General features: G+C 36.5%; 1 long non-coding RNA gene across 1 annotated transcript in view; it reads left to right on the top strand.

Annotated features, from left to right (window-relative positions):
- The window catches only part of LOC107196790, a 76,486-nt gene that overhangs the window by 12,988 nt on the left and 47,176 nt on the right, over positions 1-16,322 (top strand). The window contains exon 2 of the long non-coding RNA XR_001518235.2: positions 687-774. This is a non-coding gene — a long non-coding RNA (uncharacterized LOC107196790). The remainder of the gene's footprint in view (positions 1-686; positions 775-16,322) is intronic.

Raw genomic sequence — 16,322 nt, 5'->3', positions numbered from 1 at the left:
TAGTGATAGAACCAATTCATGAGTAGAGAAACATTTGATATAGATATAATGTCCCCCAACTATCAGCATGACGCACACACACAATACCCTCAAAACTATTCTAGCTAGTCTAAAACTTTTCTCCATCTTGTTATTTTGAAAAATTTGAAACATACAGAAAAGCTGAAAGACTGGTCTACTGAACATTTATCTCCTTCTACAATGACTGTTAACATTTTGCCATATTTTCTCTCTCTCTCTCTCTCTCTCTATATATATATACGTGTATGTGTATGTTTTATTTATATAGGTATATGTTATCATTCTAATGTCTGATCAGGTTTGTTACAAATAGAAAATCCCCACAAATTAGTGATAGAACCAATTCATGAGTAGAGAAACATTTGATATAGAACTTAAGCAATTATGTTAAAAGTATTCGTATTAAATTTGAAAAACGAGCTGATTGGTATTTCCTAAAAAAACAAACAAACAATAACAACAACAAAATTCTTCCAATCAGATGAATTTTCAGGAGATGTCTTAGGTATAAATAACTTTAGATGCTGGACATCTTAAGCTTGTGAAAAAATGAGAACATGTACACTCTTCCTCTGATTTCCACCTGGGAGCTCATGCATATGACCTGATTTAGAATCTGTGACTCCTCTGTTCTGCAACTGACCACTTTCTCTCATTTCCCTCAGGCTTAAATCCTTCTGGAGTCATTGAGAGTGGCAGTGTGGGGAGAAGCAGCAGCTGGTTTCAACCTTCACTCATTCCTCCCTATTTTATGTGAGTATCCTTGACAAAAGGAGTTTTTGATAATTACTCTAATTGAACACTAATTCACAGTATGTTTGTTAAAATAATAATGAGCTACAGACAAAATTACCTTTTAAAATTCCTTTAAAATCAGTTTAAAAGAAACAATTAACCTGTTTTATTAACTTAATTATTTTTGAACTCGGTAGAAGAGTATTCTTTTTGATTAAAACTATTTAAAGTTTCTCTTGAGATTTCCTCTGAACTTGAAACATTTGTGCTGAGAGTGGTTTTTTCAACCTCTATCACCCAAACTTAGCTTCTTGCCACTGAAGTGAAACTTATGAAAATAGACTCCATGGAGGAGTCTAAAGTGAGGCTCTTCAGGGGAGAGCAGAATTAACAAGGAGCTGTTGTGTAAGATGTTGAGCTAATGCTGCTACATATACTGGAAGAGCACTGCTTCCTAGAGGCATTGATTTTAAATGCAGTTTCAAAGGTATAAGGTACTTGGGAACTGCTAAGGTTTCCAAACAGGCAGCCTTGTCTGTAATGACAACTGTGGGGGAGTCTTCTTGCTCAGAAACATTTAGTCAGAATAACAAACACAAGACCTCTTTCACCTGGGGACAAAGAGGAAAGCGCCCAATGGTACTGCTGGACCTTTTCACAGCTTTTATACAGAGAGGTGAACACCCTGAGTAACATGATCTTTAAATGTGATAGAAATAAAGTCAGAAAAATGAACATCAGGAGAGAAGCGTGTTAAGGAAAACTATCTTGTTTTAGCAGCCTATGGAAGATTTAGAATGAACGATAATGTTAATGTGAAAATAAACTTTAGTAGGAAAAGAAGCCAAGAAAGAAAGGAATTTGAAAACAACCCCTTTAGAAAAAGAGGCATTAGACTGTCAATAAATAGAATCATAGCCCAGAACCCAATGATAATTTTGTGGTTTATCAAACCTAGAAAGATCAAAAGATCGATTAAGTGTGCCAGTGTGTATTCTTTAATAGAACCTGAGTTATTGGCCTAAGCTTCCCAGAATTGTTTCACAGGTACAAGCATCTGGTTGGTTGGTAATGATAACAATAATAGTAATGATACTAGTAATAATAATGTCATTGCCAAGTGTGCTAAACACTTTAGAAATGTTGGTGTATTTAATCTAAGCAACATTCTTTTATGAGGTGATTTTTCACATCAGGAAACTGAGGCTCAAAAAGATTAGGCAACTTGGCCAAGACTGTGGAACTGAAACTGGAAAGCAAGACAAAACTATGCTCTTAGCCTATTGCCTCTATAAATAGTAAAAGTAGAATGAGAGACTGGAGAATCTGAAATAACAATACTGTTCAAAAAGGTCATCGCCCATAATTTGTGTGTAAATGAACCATAGTACTCTCTACGACTCATGGAGCCATCACTCTTAATGTGTCTCCCCAATCTATTTTCTTTTAATACTTGGCTTGAAACAATTCTTCCTTGGACACATAAATTTGAGTCAGCTAGATAGAGCTTCTTACAACGTCATTCATTTGGACAGAGTTTCTAAATGATTATAATTCTAGAAGTAAAATTGTAGTGCCACTCAGTAAATATTTGTTAAATAAATGAATGAGTTAATAAATAAATAAGTGAATGGTTGAAATATTTGGATAGAAGGTAGGTTTGGGGGAATTATTCACCACTCAGTAATTTTCGAGTGTCTACTATGTACCGTGATTAACGTTTAGTGTCACTGAGGACAAAGTTAGCAGCTAGCCACCACTGTCTTCTCAAGGCCCTCTCTGAAGTGCACGTTACTGAATCCTATTAATCCTCAGTTTTCTCCCTTGTAAAATTAAGGGTTTAATTGATGATTTTTGTAGTCCCTTCCATTTCCCATTTTTTATGAGTGTATGGTTTTCAATATCTCTTTAAAATAAACTTTGAAATTTTAGAATAGTTTTAGATTTATAGAAAAAATTGCTAACAATACAGAAACTTCCTATATACCCTACACACGGCTTCCTCTATTAGTTAACATCTTACATCACTGTGGTACCTTTGTTAACAGTTAATGATATTGATACATTACTGTTACATATTGATACATTACTATTAACTAAAGTCCATAATTTGTTCATTTTCTTAGCTTTAACTAAGAAATAAGTATCCTTTTCTTGTTCAAGGATCCCTTCTAGGATACCACATTATTACATTTGCTTGTTATGGCTCTAAGTTTCTCTTGACTGTGACAGATTCTTAGACTCTTTTTGTTTTTGATGACCTTGACAAGTTTTGAGGAGAACTGGTTAAGTGTTTTGTAGCATGTTCCTCAATTGAGATTTTTCTAATATTTATCTTATGATGAAGCTTGGGTTATGTGTTTTTGGGAAAACGAGTGTTAAAGTGCTATTTTCATCCCATCTTATCAAGGGTACATAGTATAACCATGACTCATTCCTATCGATATGAACCTTGACCACCTGACTGAGGTAGAGTCTGGCAGTCTCCTCCAGTGTAAGTTACTCTTTATCTCCCGCTTTCCGCACTGCACTCTTTGGAAGTCACCCTGCGCAGCTCACTCTTAAGGACCAGGGAGTTATGTTCCACCTCCTTGAGTATCTACATAACTTTTTTGGAATTCTTCTGCATGTGAGATTTGTCTATTTTCCCTCATTTATTTATGTGCATCAGTATGAACTCATGGATATTTACTTTATACTTTCGATTGTAATCCAATATCACTGTTGCTTAAGTTGTTCCAGCTTTGGCTGTTAGAAGCTCTTTCAGTTGTCTCCTCTGCCCTTTTGATATATACTCTCATCAAGTATTTTGTTTTGTTTTGTTTTCCTAACAGTTTCTTACTCTCTGGCACTACAGGATGCTCCAGGCTTATCTTGTATATATTCTGTCCCAGTCCTAGAACCAACCATTTCTCCAAGGAGCATTTTCTTCTATTGGAGAGTTGATTAGAAACCAAGATCCAGGCACTAGGTAGGCTCATTGCAACTGTTGTGTCATAACTTCTAGGCCCTCTCGGCTGACAGAGCAAGGAAATATATTTGTTTATACTAATCTGTATATGTACACATATCTATGCATAGTTCTCTATTTAACCATTTGTGTCTATACCAAGCTAAACATGAGTTTACTGATGTCTCCAACTCTAACCTATTACTACATGAAATGTTCTAGCCTCCCCCGCTTTCTTATCTGTAACCTACCACCCCAACAGTGAGAAGCTATCTCCCACCATCTGCCATTTAATTAGTTGTTCAATGGCAGTATACACATACAGCAAGTTCAGAATCGTTAACCCATATCCTTTGATAAATAATTTTATCAACTAGAGTACAGTGTTTATGTACAGTATTTTTTTTACTTCAGTTTTATAGACTGTTTTCAACGTTACTTAAGTCAGGACCTTTCTCTCCACCAAACCCTTCAGTGAGGTGGTTTCATTAATTTGTAATACAGTTTGATTGTTTTGTCATATTCTGCATTCCATTAAGGGATACCCAACCTCTTAAATATATAAATATATATATTTGTTTAATTTGCATGCATTAAGCTTCAGTCTTTGTGCTATGAAGGTCCATGGGTTTTGGCAAATGCTTAGTGTTACATATCCACCATTATTTAATGGTACAGAAGTGTCACTGCCCTAAAATATCTCCTGTGCTCAACCTATTCAGCCCTCCCCCTGCCAGGAACTCCTGGTAACCATCAATCTTTTTTACTATTTCTATAGTTTTACCTCTTCCAGATTGCCATATAATTGGAACCACACAGTATGTAGTCTATATAGACTGGCTTCTTTCACTAAGCAATATGTATTTAAGAGTCATCCATGTATTTTTGTGCCATGTTTATTTATTTTTATCGCTAAATAATATTCCATTATAGAGATATCGCACAATTTTTTTTTTCCTCTCACGTGCTGAAGGACATCTTGGTTGCTTACAGTTTTTGCAATTATGACTAAAAGTGCTATAAATATCTGAGTGCAGATTTTGTGTGGACATAAGTTTTCAAATAAGTTAATCACTATGTTTTTAACATTTAGTGTTCATGTTAATTGTAATAATTGATTTGAAATCATCTAGCTTTTATATGGCCTCTCAAATATAGCTATTTAAAAAATAATAAACACTTTCATATAATAAATCTGTTCAGAACCAGGTACCATTTGTTATAAAAGTATAAACAATGAACCCATAAATATTTTATGGAATAAGAGAACTTAAAATATAGGGCAATTTTGAAATATTTACATTTGATATTCTTTGAAATATGAGCTGACCTGTGGTCTGCTGAGGCCACTTCTTTTACATTACAAACAGGGAAATTTATAGGTGTTAAATTAGCTGCAGAATTGTTCCCCTATTGCTCTCTCACTAATAAAACATGTTAAAAATTTCATGTTTGGAAATCCAAATAAAAGCATTTGTAAGTTGAAGTAATAAATATAACACAGTATTAGATAACTAAAACCAGTTCTCTTTATGCACATACACATCAGATAGGACACATGAAATGCCAAGAAATAGTAAGCAATGGAAATATTTTCCCTAGATATTTCATCTTTAAACATGTGATATGTTTTACATACAGTATAATCCTATTAAAACACAACTTGTTATGTTTTGAACATGAGTATACATTAGCGTGAGAGGCAAATATGTTCACTAAAAGTCTAAAACATGATAACAATTTTACGAAAATAAAGGCCTTTTTATAACACTATCTTCTATCAAATGGGAACTTAGTCTTTGCCTTTAATTCTAGTATTCCAAAGAGGTTCCTTCTTTGGAGACGAGTTAATAAATATTGCCCCCACATTGTTACCACCTTACAGAATTTTCATTGCATTTTCCCAGAGTATCCAAATGACTTCTATTGATTGATCTATTAAGGCTGAGTATAAAATATCCTAGTGTCAAGAAAACTTTACAGTGTATGCTATGTTTTTTCTTGTATCTTACTTAAGTCACTTGATATAAAATATTTGAGAAAATGAAGAATATCATACTAGTCTTCTCCATAGAAATTATGGCCTTTTGAGTGTCAGAAAATTAATGAGTTTGAAGCCACTTTGGCAAATGCTTGGAATTTTTCCCCTGACCCAAAAGGCAGTGATATTTCTCCATTAGGAAGGAGCCCGATTCTCTGAGAGATGAAGACTGGCTTGTCAAGAACCCCAGAGGGTTTTAGGGCTTTTTAGTTCAAGGGAAGGAATTCAGGAGAGAATTCTTGGAGTCTAATTCTCTCTGAAGGACAACATACCTTATGATGTATTAGATTGGAGCTTCTGCAAATATTCAATGCCCCTTTTAATAAACAAAAATTATAATGAGGATTATTTCTTCCTTCTTTTCCTTCCTTCCTTTCTTCCTTTTCTTAACTTTTTATTTGGAAATAATTTCAAACTCACAGAAGAGTTGCAAGAATAAAAATAGAACAAAGGACACTTATATTTCCTTTACCTGCCTCCCTCCCCAGAATAATAGATAAAAATCTTCCTCTATTTTTTTTTCATCGCCCTTCCTTCTCTATGTGACAGGGACCATTCAGATGCTTAATTACCTAAAATATCCTAGAATCTCTTTCTATCTTTTGCTCCCATGAAACTTTTTAAGTGCTATGTTCTATATCCTTCCAGATTTTAGCTACCTCTCAAATCGGAAGAAATCAGATAAACGATTTGGGCCAAATTATTAATAACCAATGATTTTCAAGTATTCCAACTTCCCAGAAACATTTGTGGTGATTTCAAACTTAATATGCTCATTTAGCTGGAGAAGAGACCTGACAGAGTAAGACATTGACCTCCTGAATCTTCTTTGATAGTTTCCTGTTATACCCCTAATTATGCCAGTATAAGGTGAGTCTATATATATGTCTCTGTGGAAGGAATATTTACAAATATTTTTCTTCCCAGTATCCCCCTCATATGCCAAATTGAACTTACCCAGGGCCAAGAATCCTCCAGGAGGAAAGGGACTAAGACCCAATCTCCTCTCCTTTTCCCCTTTTGAGATTCAACTTAATTATAGCTTTCTGAAGGGCTGATATAGCCCTGATGGAGATCGCCTGGTAGAAAAAAGCATTATCGTTCCCTCAAGAAAAAAGGAGTTTGGCTCAGTGACTTAGGCTCAACACCAAGGCCTAGAGTTTTGTGGAAGACAGCATGTTCTACATACAGTGTGTAACTGTGGCTAGAAACCCAATTATACCTGGTCACCTGAGCAAAGCTGTTGTGTTTGAGGAACGGTGGCTGATTGTGTGAGTGTAAATCCAAGAAACTGTCATCTTAGGAGTCTATGTCCTCAGTGCTGGACAAGGACTCATTGGAGCCTATCGGAACCAGTTTTCAACAGTGACACTGTATAAGTGATTAAAATCAGAACTTTTGAGGGACTGATCAGTTCTTTCCACGTGGAACTTTGAAACAAGACTGCTCCCTGTGAACTAAGTAAATTCCCAGAGTTCCTGAGCAATTTGAGGAATGAGGAGTCCATAAGAGAGAGATACTGAGTTACCTGCAATATGGAGGAATGGAGGCTTAGGCAAGTAATTTGAAAAATAGATGCCCAAATTTTGAATCCAAAACCAATGGAAGTCATACAGATTCTTAATATACCAGTTCATCGTGAATCTTCCAAAGCTAAAGTGTTCACCAAATTATTTTGACCACTGAACACTTCTTTTAAAAAATAAGCATTCTGATGACTAGGTTCCGAGGAACACTTGTTGGAAAATGCTTCTTGAGTGGCAGAATTTTAGATACTAAGTCATGACAAAGCAGCAGTAAATTTGGAACAAGAGGCTTTTCCTGGTATCCGCCCATATGACTGCTTAACTGTCTCAGAGTAGGCAAGCTCCACAGTTCTGTGGTGTCAATCCCAGTGTTCCAGTACCTAACCCAAGAAAGGCAGAGTGTGCAGGAGAGGGCAGGACGCTGAAATGAGATCAGAGCTTTCTCCTTGGTTCCATTGTTCCTTTGCCTTTGAATAAAGACCACCACCTGCAATCACTTGTTGTCTCCATGAGTAGGGGTTTTTGTCTGTTTCATTGTTATGTATCCTCAGTGCCCAGCACTGTGCCCAGCACAGTTTAGGTGCTCAGTAGCTATTTGTTCTGTGAATGAACTTCAGGCCTACACTGCCTTGGCAGTTACTAAAAACCTAACCTAGCCTTTTCTTTTGTCTAGTTTGTATCTTGTGACTGCAGAGCGTATCCTTCTGAAGATTTAGGAAGTCAGAGAAAACTAATGACAGAGAAATCTTGATGAGGTTTGGCAGGCCTGATCCTCACCAACAAATGGAAAATAACATTTTATTTGTAAATCAAATGAAACCCATGATTACCCACGTCAGACCAACCTGGGATGGGGGCAGGGCTACAATGAAGCCATTTCAGACTCTACCAGCTGAATTGCTATTCCCCCAGTTCCACATTGCCTAATCTAAGGATGATATTTAACAACCTGTAGGTCATTGTAAGTTTTAAAATAAATATAATCAATATATAAATAATCGGTATGTAAATAAAAATTTAAAATATTTCTTATCTTCTAAACTAAACTATAGGTCATGAAACTACCATGTGATAAAAGGTAAAATGATCATCAAGTCACTCTAGTAATTTCTAAATCATTCTTGATTTGTAGAAATTACTGGTGTAGTCTTATGTTTGATGAGCTCTCACGAAACTAAGTGGGCCTGTCTCTAAGCTACAGTTTTATGGGGGAAACTGTACCAAATTCTTCCATGACTTCCCCATTAAATCCATGGTCATTAGACCTGGACTAGGCACGCAGTGGCAGGATGACTGGGTGGCCTGTCCCTCGTGTTCTGGATGGTAGCACTTCTCACGTAGCCTGTACCTGGAGGGTCTTTACTTCTACCCCCACCTACAACACTGCCACCAGCTGGGCCTGTCCCACCACTCCTGCAAATCCTGGGCCCCTCCTGAGCAGCAGGCAGGGACTGTGTTCCCTCCAGCTACCACCTTGGTCTGCTCAGCTTATGCCCCAAAGTCCAGAAGTACCAGTCCCAAGTCTCATTACCACTTACGCAATGGCCATTGGATGATGTCATTTTGTGGCATATGGTCTAACTTAAGCTATTTACTGACCATCAGGGCAGTATTTCTATATTTTAACCTATGTATTGCCTGAAGATCAGCCATGGCCTGATCCCTTTTGAATAGTTCAGAAAGACTCAAAGTCTTCTCCAACATATGTTAGAATAAGGCATGAATGCTTTTCTTCTATCTCTTGATATCTGCCATTTCTTCTATCTCTCACCTCCATAAAATGGCTCCCATATTTATTTGTTGATTCCTGGAAGCAGCTACTAATATTGCTTTATCTCTTAAAGTCATTTGAGGATTGTTGCCCTTGCTGATGCTCTATCTCTGAGCTAAAGCAGGAGAAAATTCCCTCCATTGGCCTGAGCGGCCCATAGTTGCCAAGCTGAGGCTGCCTTATTCTCTTTGTGACTTACTCCTTGCCACAACCCTGAGTCTCTGAATAACAATATCAGAAAACAACCTGAGCATCACTCTGCCCTTAATTTACTGTTGCATCTCACAGCTCATCATTTTCCAGATTAAGCCTGTACATTTTTTTTTAGTTTTATTGTGACATAATTGACATACAGCACTGTATAAGTTTAAGGTATACAGCATAATATCTTGACTAATATCCATCATCTCATATAGATACAAGAAAAAGAAAAGTTTTTTCTTTGTGATAACTCTTAGAATCTGCTCTCTTAAACAACTTTTAAATCACCACAGGGCTGCATTAACCACAGTCGTCACGTCATACATCACATCCCTAGTACTTGTTAATCACGAGCCTGGAAGTTCGTACTGTGTGACCACCTTTATCCAATTCCCCCACTCCCTGCCCCCACTCACCACCTCCAGTAACCACCAATCTGATCTTTTTTCCTATGAGGTTTTTTTTTAACTTCGAGATTCCCCATATAAGTGAGATCATACAGTATTTGTCTTTGTCTGACTTGTTTCACTTAGCATAATACCCTCAGGTTTCATCCATGTTGTCACAAATGGCAGGATTTTCTTCCTTTTCATGGCTGAATATTCTATTGTATTAATATACCACAACTGCTTAATCCCTTCACTCATTGATGAGCACTTAGGTTGTTTCCATGTCTTGGCTATATTGTAAATTATGCTGCTATGAATGGGGATGCAGATATTGCTTCGACATGGTGTTTTCATTTCCTTCAGATATATACTCAGAAGTGGAATTGCTTGATCATATGGTAGTTCTATTTTTAAGGAACTAAAAATAGAACTTTGCTCATTTTTTAATTGGATTATTTGCTTTTTTGCTACTGAGTTGTATGAGTTGTTTATATATTTGAGATATTAACCCCTTATAGATACATGATTTGCAAATATTTTTCCTATTCTGTAGGTTATCTTTTCATTTTGTTGATCATTTCTTTTACTATGCAGTCTGTACCTTTTGACACTTTTTCTGCCTTGGGTAATTTTTTCCCCCAATAGCTTGGGAGCTTAAGAAGAGTTCTCTGGTCCCCAAAGGTTAAAGGGATTGTTCTCAGCATGGCTTCTCTTCAGAAGCAGCTAGCTAAGTGGGACCAAGGCGTGAAGACTGAAAACTCCACAGGTGAATTGGATCTGCATCAAGAGTTGAGAACCCTCTGCTTAGGGGTCTGTTTTGAGTCCAAAGCAAGTACACAATTTTCCTCTCCATTTGTCAGGCCCACTGCTGGATCTACCAACTTGCCTCAATGGAATTTCTTAGGAAGTTCATATGCAGTTTGGTTGTGACGTGGGGACTCTTGCCACTCTGTGAACCACTCCTGTGAACAGTGATGCACAATCTCCTTTAGGTTAATTCCATAAGTTGCATTAGAAAAAAAAAAAGAAAAAAAGATCTGATATCACAAGGAAACCACTTCTAGTTGCTCCATTTCCTGGAGCCTACAGCTGGCAAAATGCCTGGGACAAGATGTATTCAATCCAAGTCAAAGCAGAGCTGTGTTAGGAGAAACAGATGGCCCACCTAAGGTGAAAAAATTACTTTCTTGCGGGGAGAGGCAGGGTGGTTTATTCACCTCTTCCTCTAGCAAAGCAGGAATATGTGGAGGCAAAATAAATAAAACACATTACAAACACATTCCACAGATGAACAGAATAAATGGTGCTGAACAAGCCTATGGGAGGCATCTTTGTGCCTCCAGGCAGGCTGTGGGAACTTGTCACTTACATATTAAAGCGCCTCCAGAAGTTGAAAATCATTTCATCAGAGGAAGTAATAAGAAACAATACATAACTGAAGAGACCGATCATCAGTAACCTTTTCTGAGAGCTGGTAATGAGGGACTGAAAAGATTGGGATAGTTAAGATGAACCAGCTATAGGTTCAAGAAAATGACTGAATAGAAAACAGAGCAGTGTGAGTTGTATTGTGCTCCATCTGAAGAAAACCGGGATTAGTGTGGTTGGAGACGTGGTAGACAGATAATCTATCTGCATTTGTTTAAAAAGGGGAGACTAGGCAATGAGGATTTGTTGCTGATGATATCTAACACTTTCCAGAGAAGAGAGATGCTAGTGTTCAGATCACCTGGAAAGCATATTCCACTCAGAAGGCTTTCCAATACCCCCAACGAAATACTCCCTGAATTTATTCATCTCTTTTTGTTCTGAATCTTTGTTCAACAAATAACAATCTGATGATAAATTTGGTCTCCCAGCTATCTTGATAATGGGTAGGATTGAGGAAATGAAGTATGGAAATCACTGTAAATGTTTATTATATACCTGTTACAAATAAATACATTTGTGTTTTGTTTGATATGTCAATCTTTTGAGGATTTGGTTAGCATAGGTTCATCCTGCAAACTAATTGCCCAGCAATACAGACAAAATCCATTCAGACCTGCAGCTGGGTACCAGAACCCAGAACACTGTGACCACGCTTCCGTACTGCCATCCTGTGAGGCTCAAGCCAAGTAGCCCTGCGCCTGCTTCCTCAACGTCCATGCCCCTCTTAAAATTTAGCATAAACCATTGTAAAAAGTCACCTCCCTACTTGTTTCTTTAAAATCAGCCTAGGATAGTTCTAAATTATCTTCTCTGTAATGCATTCTAATGTGTTATACCCCTGAACCTTAGGAAACATATTGCATTATCTGTAATCACACTGTGACCATATAGTTTCACCAAGTAAACTTACGGCTTCTTGTGGTCCCTGCTGTCCTCTTCATCTTGAGAAGATGGGCCGTGGTGAGGCCACATGATGATGTATCAAGGTTCTTCAGCAAGGGGTGGGAAAGGAAGAATTATGCTACTAATCAGTTCTTACCCAAAACCTTTTGTGCCCCTTGATCAAATAACTTCAAACAGAGAGTGATTTAGGTTAAATGAAGAAAGGGTAGAGTGTTCTCATCTACAAGAGTAGAACTAGAATGATAGTTCTTTCTATCAACTGTGCTCACTGTAGCTGTGGGAGGGTGCAGAGCTTTGCCCATTCCCCCCTGCCACCATCACCACCATCAGAGAGAATATATATTTCTATGACTTGCCCTGATGTTCTCATCCCTCACTGTTATGAAGGTGAAGTACCATCTGTTACTCTTGCTTAGTTATCTCCTTCCTAAGTAGTAAATTATTGACACCTCTCGGTGTATACTGCACACTTGTTGTTTGCTGTAGGGCATTTGTCCATTAATCTTTTGGTGACCAATCGTTTTTACCCATCTCCAGAATGAGATGGAAGCAAAAATGACCCAACTGTGGAAATTATCTGCTAGCCTTATATCCCAGAAATTGCCCTGCATCCCTTCAAAAGAGCAAACTATCCTTCCTTTAAATGCAAAATAAAAAAATTAATATTGCATGTTAATTTCTTCTTCCCCCAATTTGAAGAGTTGGCTGAAAGACTGATAATAATGACTATTGTAAAATTTCTCTCTAAATGGTCATTCCATAAATAAAATAAGAGATACATTTACTGCAACTGAGATTTATAATGGTTCTGTGAGGTGGCAAAATGGGGTTTGCAATTCAGGATGTTTATTGCTCTCAGAGGTTGCGGCTAATCTCTTATGAAGCAAGGTTTCAGTTGGGTAGAGATTGAGTAATGAGAACAGAGATGCATTGTGCAATTCCTTCTTCCCCTTTGTTGTGGACGAGTGAACATCTTGTCTCAAGCTATAGGCCAGCTTAATAGATTTAATTTTTGAGTATCTGGCTTCATGAGAGCTCAGTCAGCATTTCTTACAAAAAAGAGGCTGTAGTTAACGAAGACTATTATATCTGTTTCTGTGCTGATATTGAGTTTGTCTGACACTTTCACATGCGGGCATACTAATAGCCTTTTTTTTTTTTTTTAAAGAAAAAGAGAATTGACATTTACTGATTACTTACCCTATAGCCATACTACCTTTTTCATGGCAAATCTATGAGATTTATATTATTTCTTCTATATTATGTATGGGACTGAGACATTAAGTAACTTGCTCAAGGCAATAGAATATCTTAGAAGTCTAAAACAAATATGCTTTCTTCTGGTTAGGTTTATACAGAAGTGATGAGGCGATAATACTGCAGGGCTGGATTTTTGGATTTAAACCTAGGCCAATCTGACCCCAGAGCTGCTCCTTCCATTGTACCATGTAACAACATCACCACATTAACATACAAGAAGCTAGAAAATGCCACTGGATTTTTCCTTCCATCATTCCTTCCTTCCTTCTTTCCTTTCTTTTGTTTTGCTGCTCTGCATTTTTTTTTCAATTTTTAAAATTGTGGTAAAAATCATGTAACATATATAACAATAATTGCTTATTCCTCCCTCCCCCATGGTCCCTGACAACCGCTGTCCTCCTTTCTGTCTCTCTGAATTTGACTATTCTAAGTACCTCATATAAGTAGAATTATGCACTATTTGTCTTTTTGTGACTGCCTTATTTTAGCATAATGTCCTCAAAGTTCACGCATGTTGTAGTATATTGCAGAATTTTCTTCATTTTTAAGGCTGAATACTATTCCATGTATGTATATACCACATTTTGCTTATCCATTCATTTGTCAATGGACACTTGTGTTGCTTCCATGTTTTATCTATTGTGAATAATGCTGCTGTGAACACGAGTGTACAAATGTCTTTTTGATACCCTGCTTTCATTTCTTTTGGGTATATACCCAGAAGTAGAATTGCTGGATCATATGGTAATTCTATTTTTAATTTCTTGAGCAACCTTCATACTGTTTCTATAGCAGCTGTACCATTTTACATTCCCACCAAAGTACACAAGGGTACCAATTTCTCTACATCCTTGCCAACACTTGTTTTGTTTTGTTTTGATAGTAGCCATCTTAATGGATGTGAGGTGGTATCTTATTGTAGTTTGAATTTGCATTTCTCTAATGATTAGTGATGTTGAGCATCTTTTCACATACTTATTGACTACTGCTCTCTTGACCCAAAGGATGGTCTGATGCTTAATATACTGTTGCCCAGCTCCCAATGTTCCCTTCTGCACTCTGCTTTGTAATGCAAGTGCCAAGACTCTGGAAACCACATTTTGCTTTGGTCAGCTGGTTCCCTGTTGGGGTACCCATGAGAGGACTTGGCAGATTTTTCCTTCTTCCTTTTCGTTCACTGTTTCTACATGTCACCTTATCAATGGGCAGCAATAGTCAGTTGCTGTCTGTTTTTATGCTAGTACCACACTGTTTTGGTCACTGTAGCTTTGCAGTAATCTTTGAAATCAGGAAGTGTGAGTCCTTCAGTTCTGTTCTTTTTTTCCCCAAGATTGTTTTGTCTTTTCATGGTCCCTTGAGATTCTGTATAATTTTAGGATTTTTTTTTCTGCAAAAAATTATCATCAAGATTTTGATAGGGATTGAATTTAATCTGTAAATCACTAGGGTAGTATTGAAATTTTGATAATATTGAGTCTTCCAATCCAGGAACATGGATGTTTCATTTATTTATATATATTTTAAATTTCTTTCAGCAATATTTTATAGTTTTCATTGTAAAAGTCTTTTGCCTTTCTAAGTATTTTATTTCTTTTCATGCTATATTATAAATGGATTCGTTTTTGCAACTTCCTTTTCAGCTTGTTAATACATGATGTCCTTCTTTGACTCTTGTGAACTTTTTCAATTTAAAGTCTATTTTATCTGATGTTAGTAAATACATATACGCATGCTGTCTTTTGGCTGCTATTGCATGAAATATCTTTCTCCATCCATTTGCTTTCAGTCTATTTGTGTCTCTGGATTTAAACTAAATTTCTTGTAGGCAGCATATAGTTGAATCATGTGTTTTCATTCTTTCTGCCAATCTGTCTTTTGATTGGAGAATTTAATCCATTTACATATAAAGTAATTACTGATATGGAGAAGTTTACTTCTGTCATTTTGCTGTTTGTTTTCTAAATGCCTTATGGCTATTTTTATCCCTCATTTCCTGCATTACTATCTTCTCTTGTATTATAATTGATTTTTTTGTAGTGAAATGTTTAAATTTCTTTACCATTTCTCTTTGTGTATATTCTATTTTCTTTATAGTTACCATGGAGATTACATTAAATTACTTAGTTATAACACTATAATTTGAATTTATACCAGGCTAACTTTAATAACATACAAAACCTCTTATCCTTTACATCTCCATCCAGACTCCTTTCAGCTGTCAATGTCATAAAATTACATCTTTGTGTATTGTGTGCTCCAAAACATAAACTACTAATTCTTTTAAATGCATTAGTCTCAAACAATGTAGAAAGCAAAATTTACAGTTACAAACCAAAGTTACAATAATACTAGCTTTTAGACTACTTATTTAAATTTCTCTTGAATCACATAGAAAACAAAAAGTACAGTTACAAACCAGTGTTAAAATAATGTTAGTTTTTATAATTTTCCCATCTATTTACATGATTACTGTAGCTTTGTAGTAATCTTTAATTGAGTAATATTTAATCGAGATCTTTATTAATTTATATAGCTTTCAGTTACAGTTATAGTTCAGGTATCCTTTTATTTCACTTTACAGGACTCCCTTGAGCATTTCTTGCATGGCAGGTCCAGTGGTTACAAATTCCCCCGCCCTGGCTTATCTTGGAATGCATTCATTTATTTCTTACTGTTGAAGAGACAGCTTTGTCAGAGATAGGATTCTTGGTTGACAAAATTTTTCTTTTAACACTTTGACTATATCAGCCCACCGCTTTCTGTCCTCCAAAGTTTCTGATGAGAAATCTGCTGATAATCTTATTGAATATCCTTGTATATGATTATTTGCTTCTCTCGCTGCTTTTAAAATTATCTCTGTTGTTAGCTTTTTAAGGTTTGATTATGTGCCTTGCTGTGGGTCTCTGTGAGTTTACCTTACTTATAGTTTATTGAAATTCGTGGATGTTTATATTTATATCTTTCATCAAGTTTGGGAGGTTTTCAGCCATTTTTTCTTCAGATATTCTCTCTACCTCTTTTTCTTCTCCCCTGGGCATCCCACAATGTATATGTTGGTCTATTTAATGGTATCCCACAGGTCTCTAAGGCTTTG

The sequence above is a fragment of the Pteropus alecto genome, unplaced genomic scaffold, assembly GCF_000325575.1.
Source record: "Pteropus alecto unplaced genomic scaffold, ASM32557v1 scaffold50, whole genome shotgun sequence".
Lineage (NCBI taxonomy): Eukaryota > Metazoa > Chordata > Mammalia > Chiroptera > Pteropodidae > Pteropus > Pteropus alecto.
The sequence above is the reverse complement of the archived record's forward strand: the minus strand, read 5'-3'. Positions and strand labels throughout refer to the sequence as shown.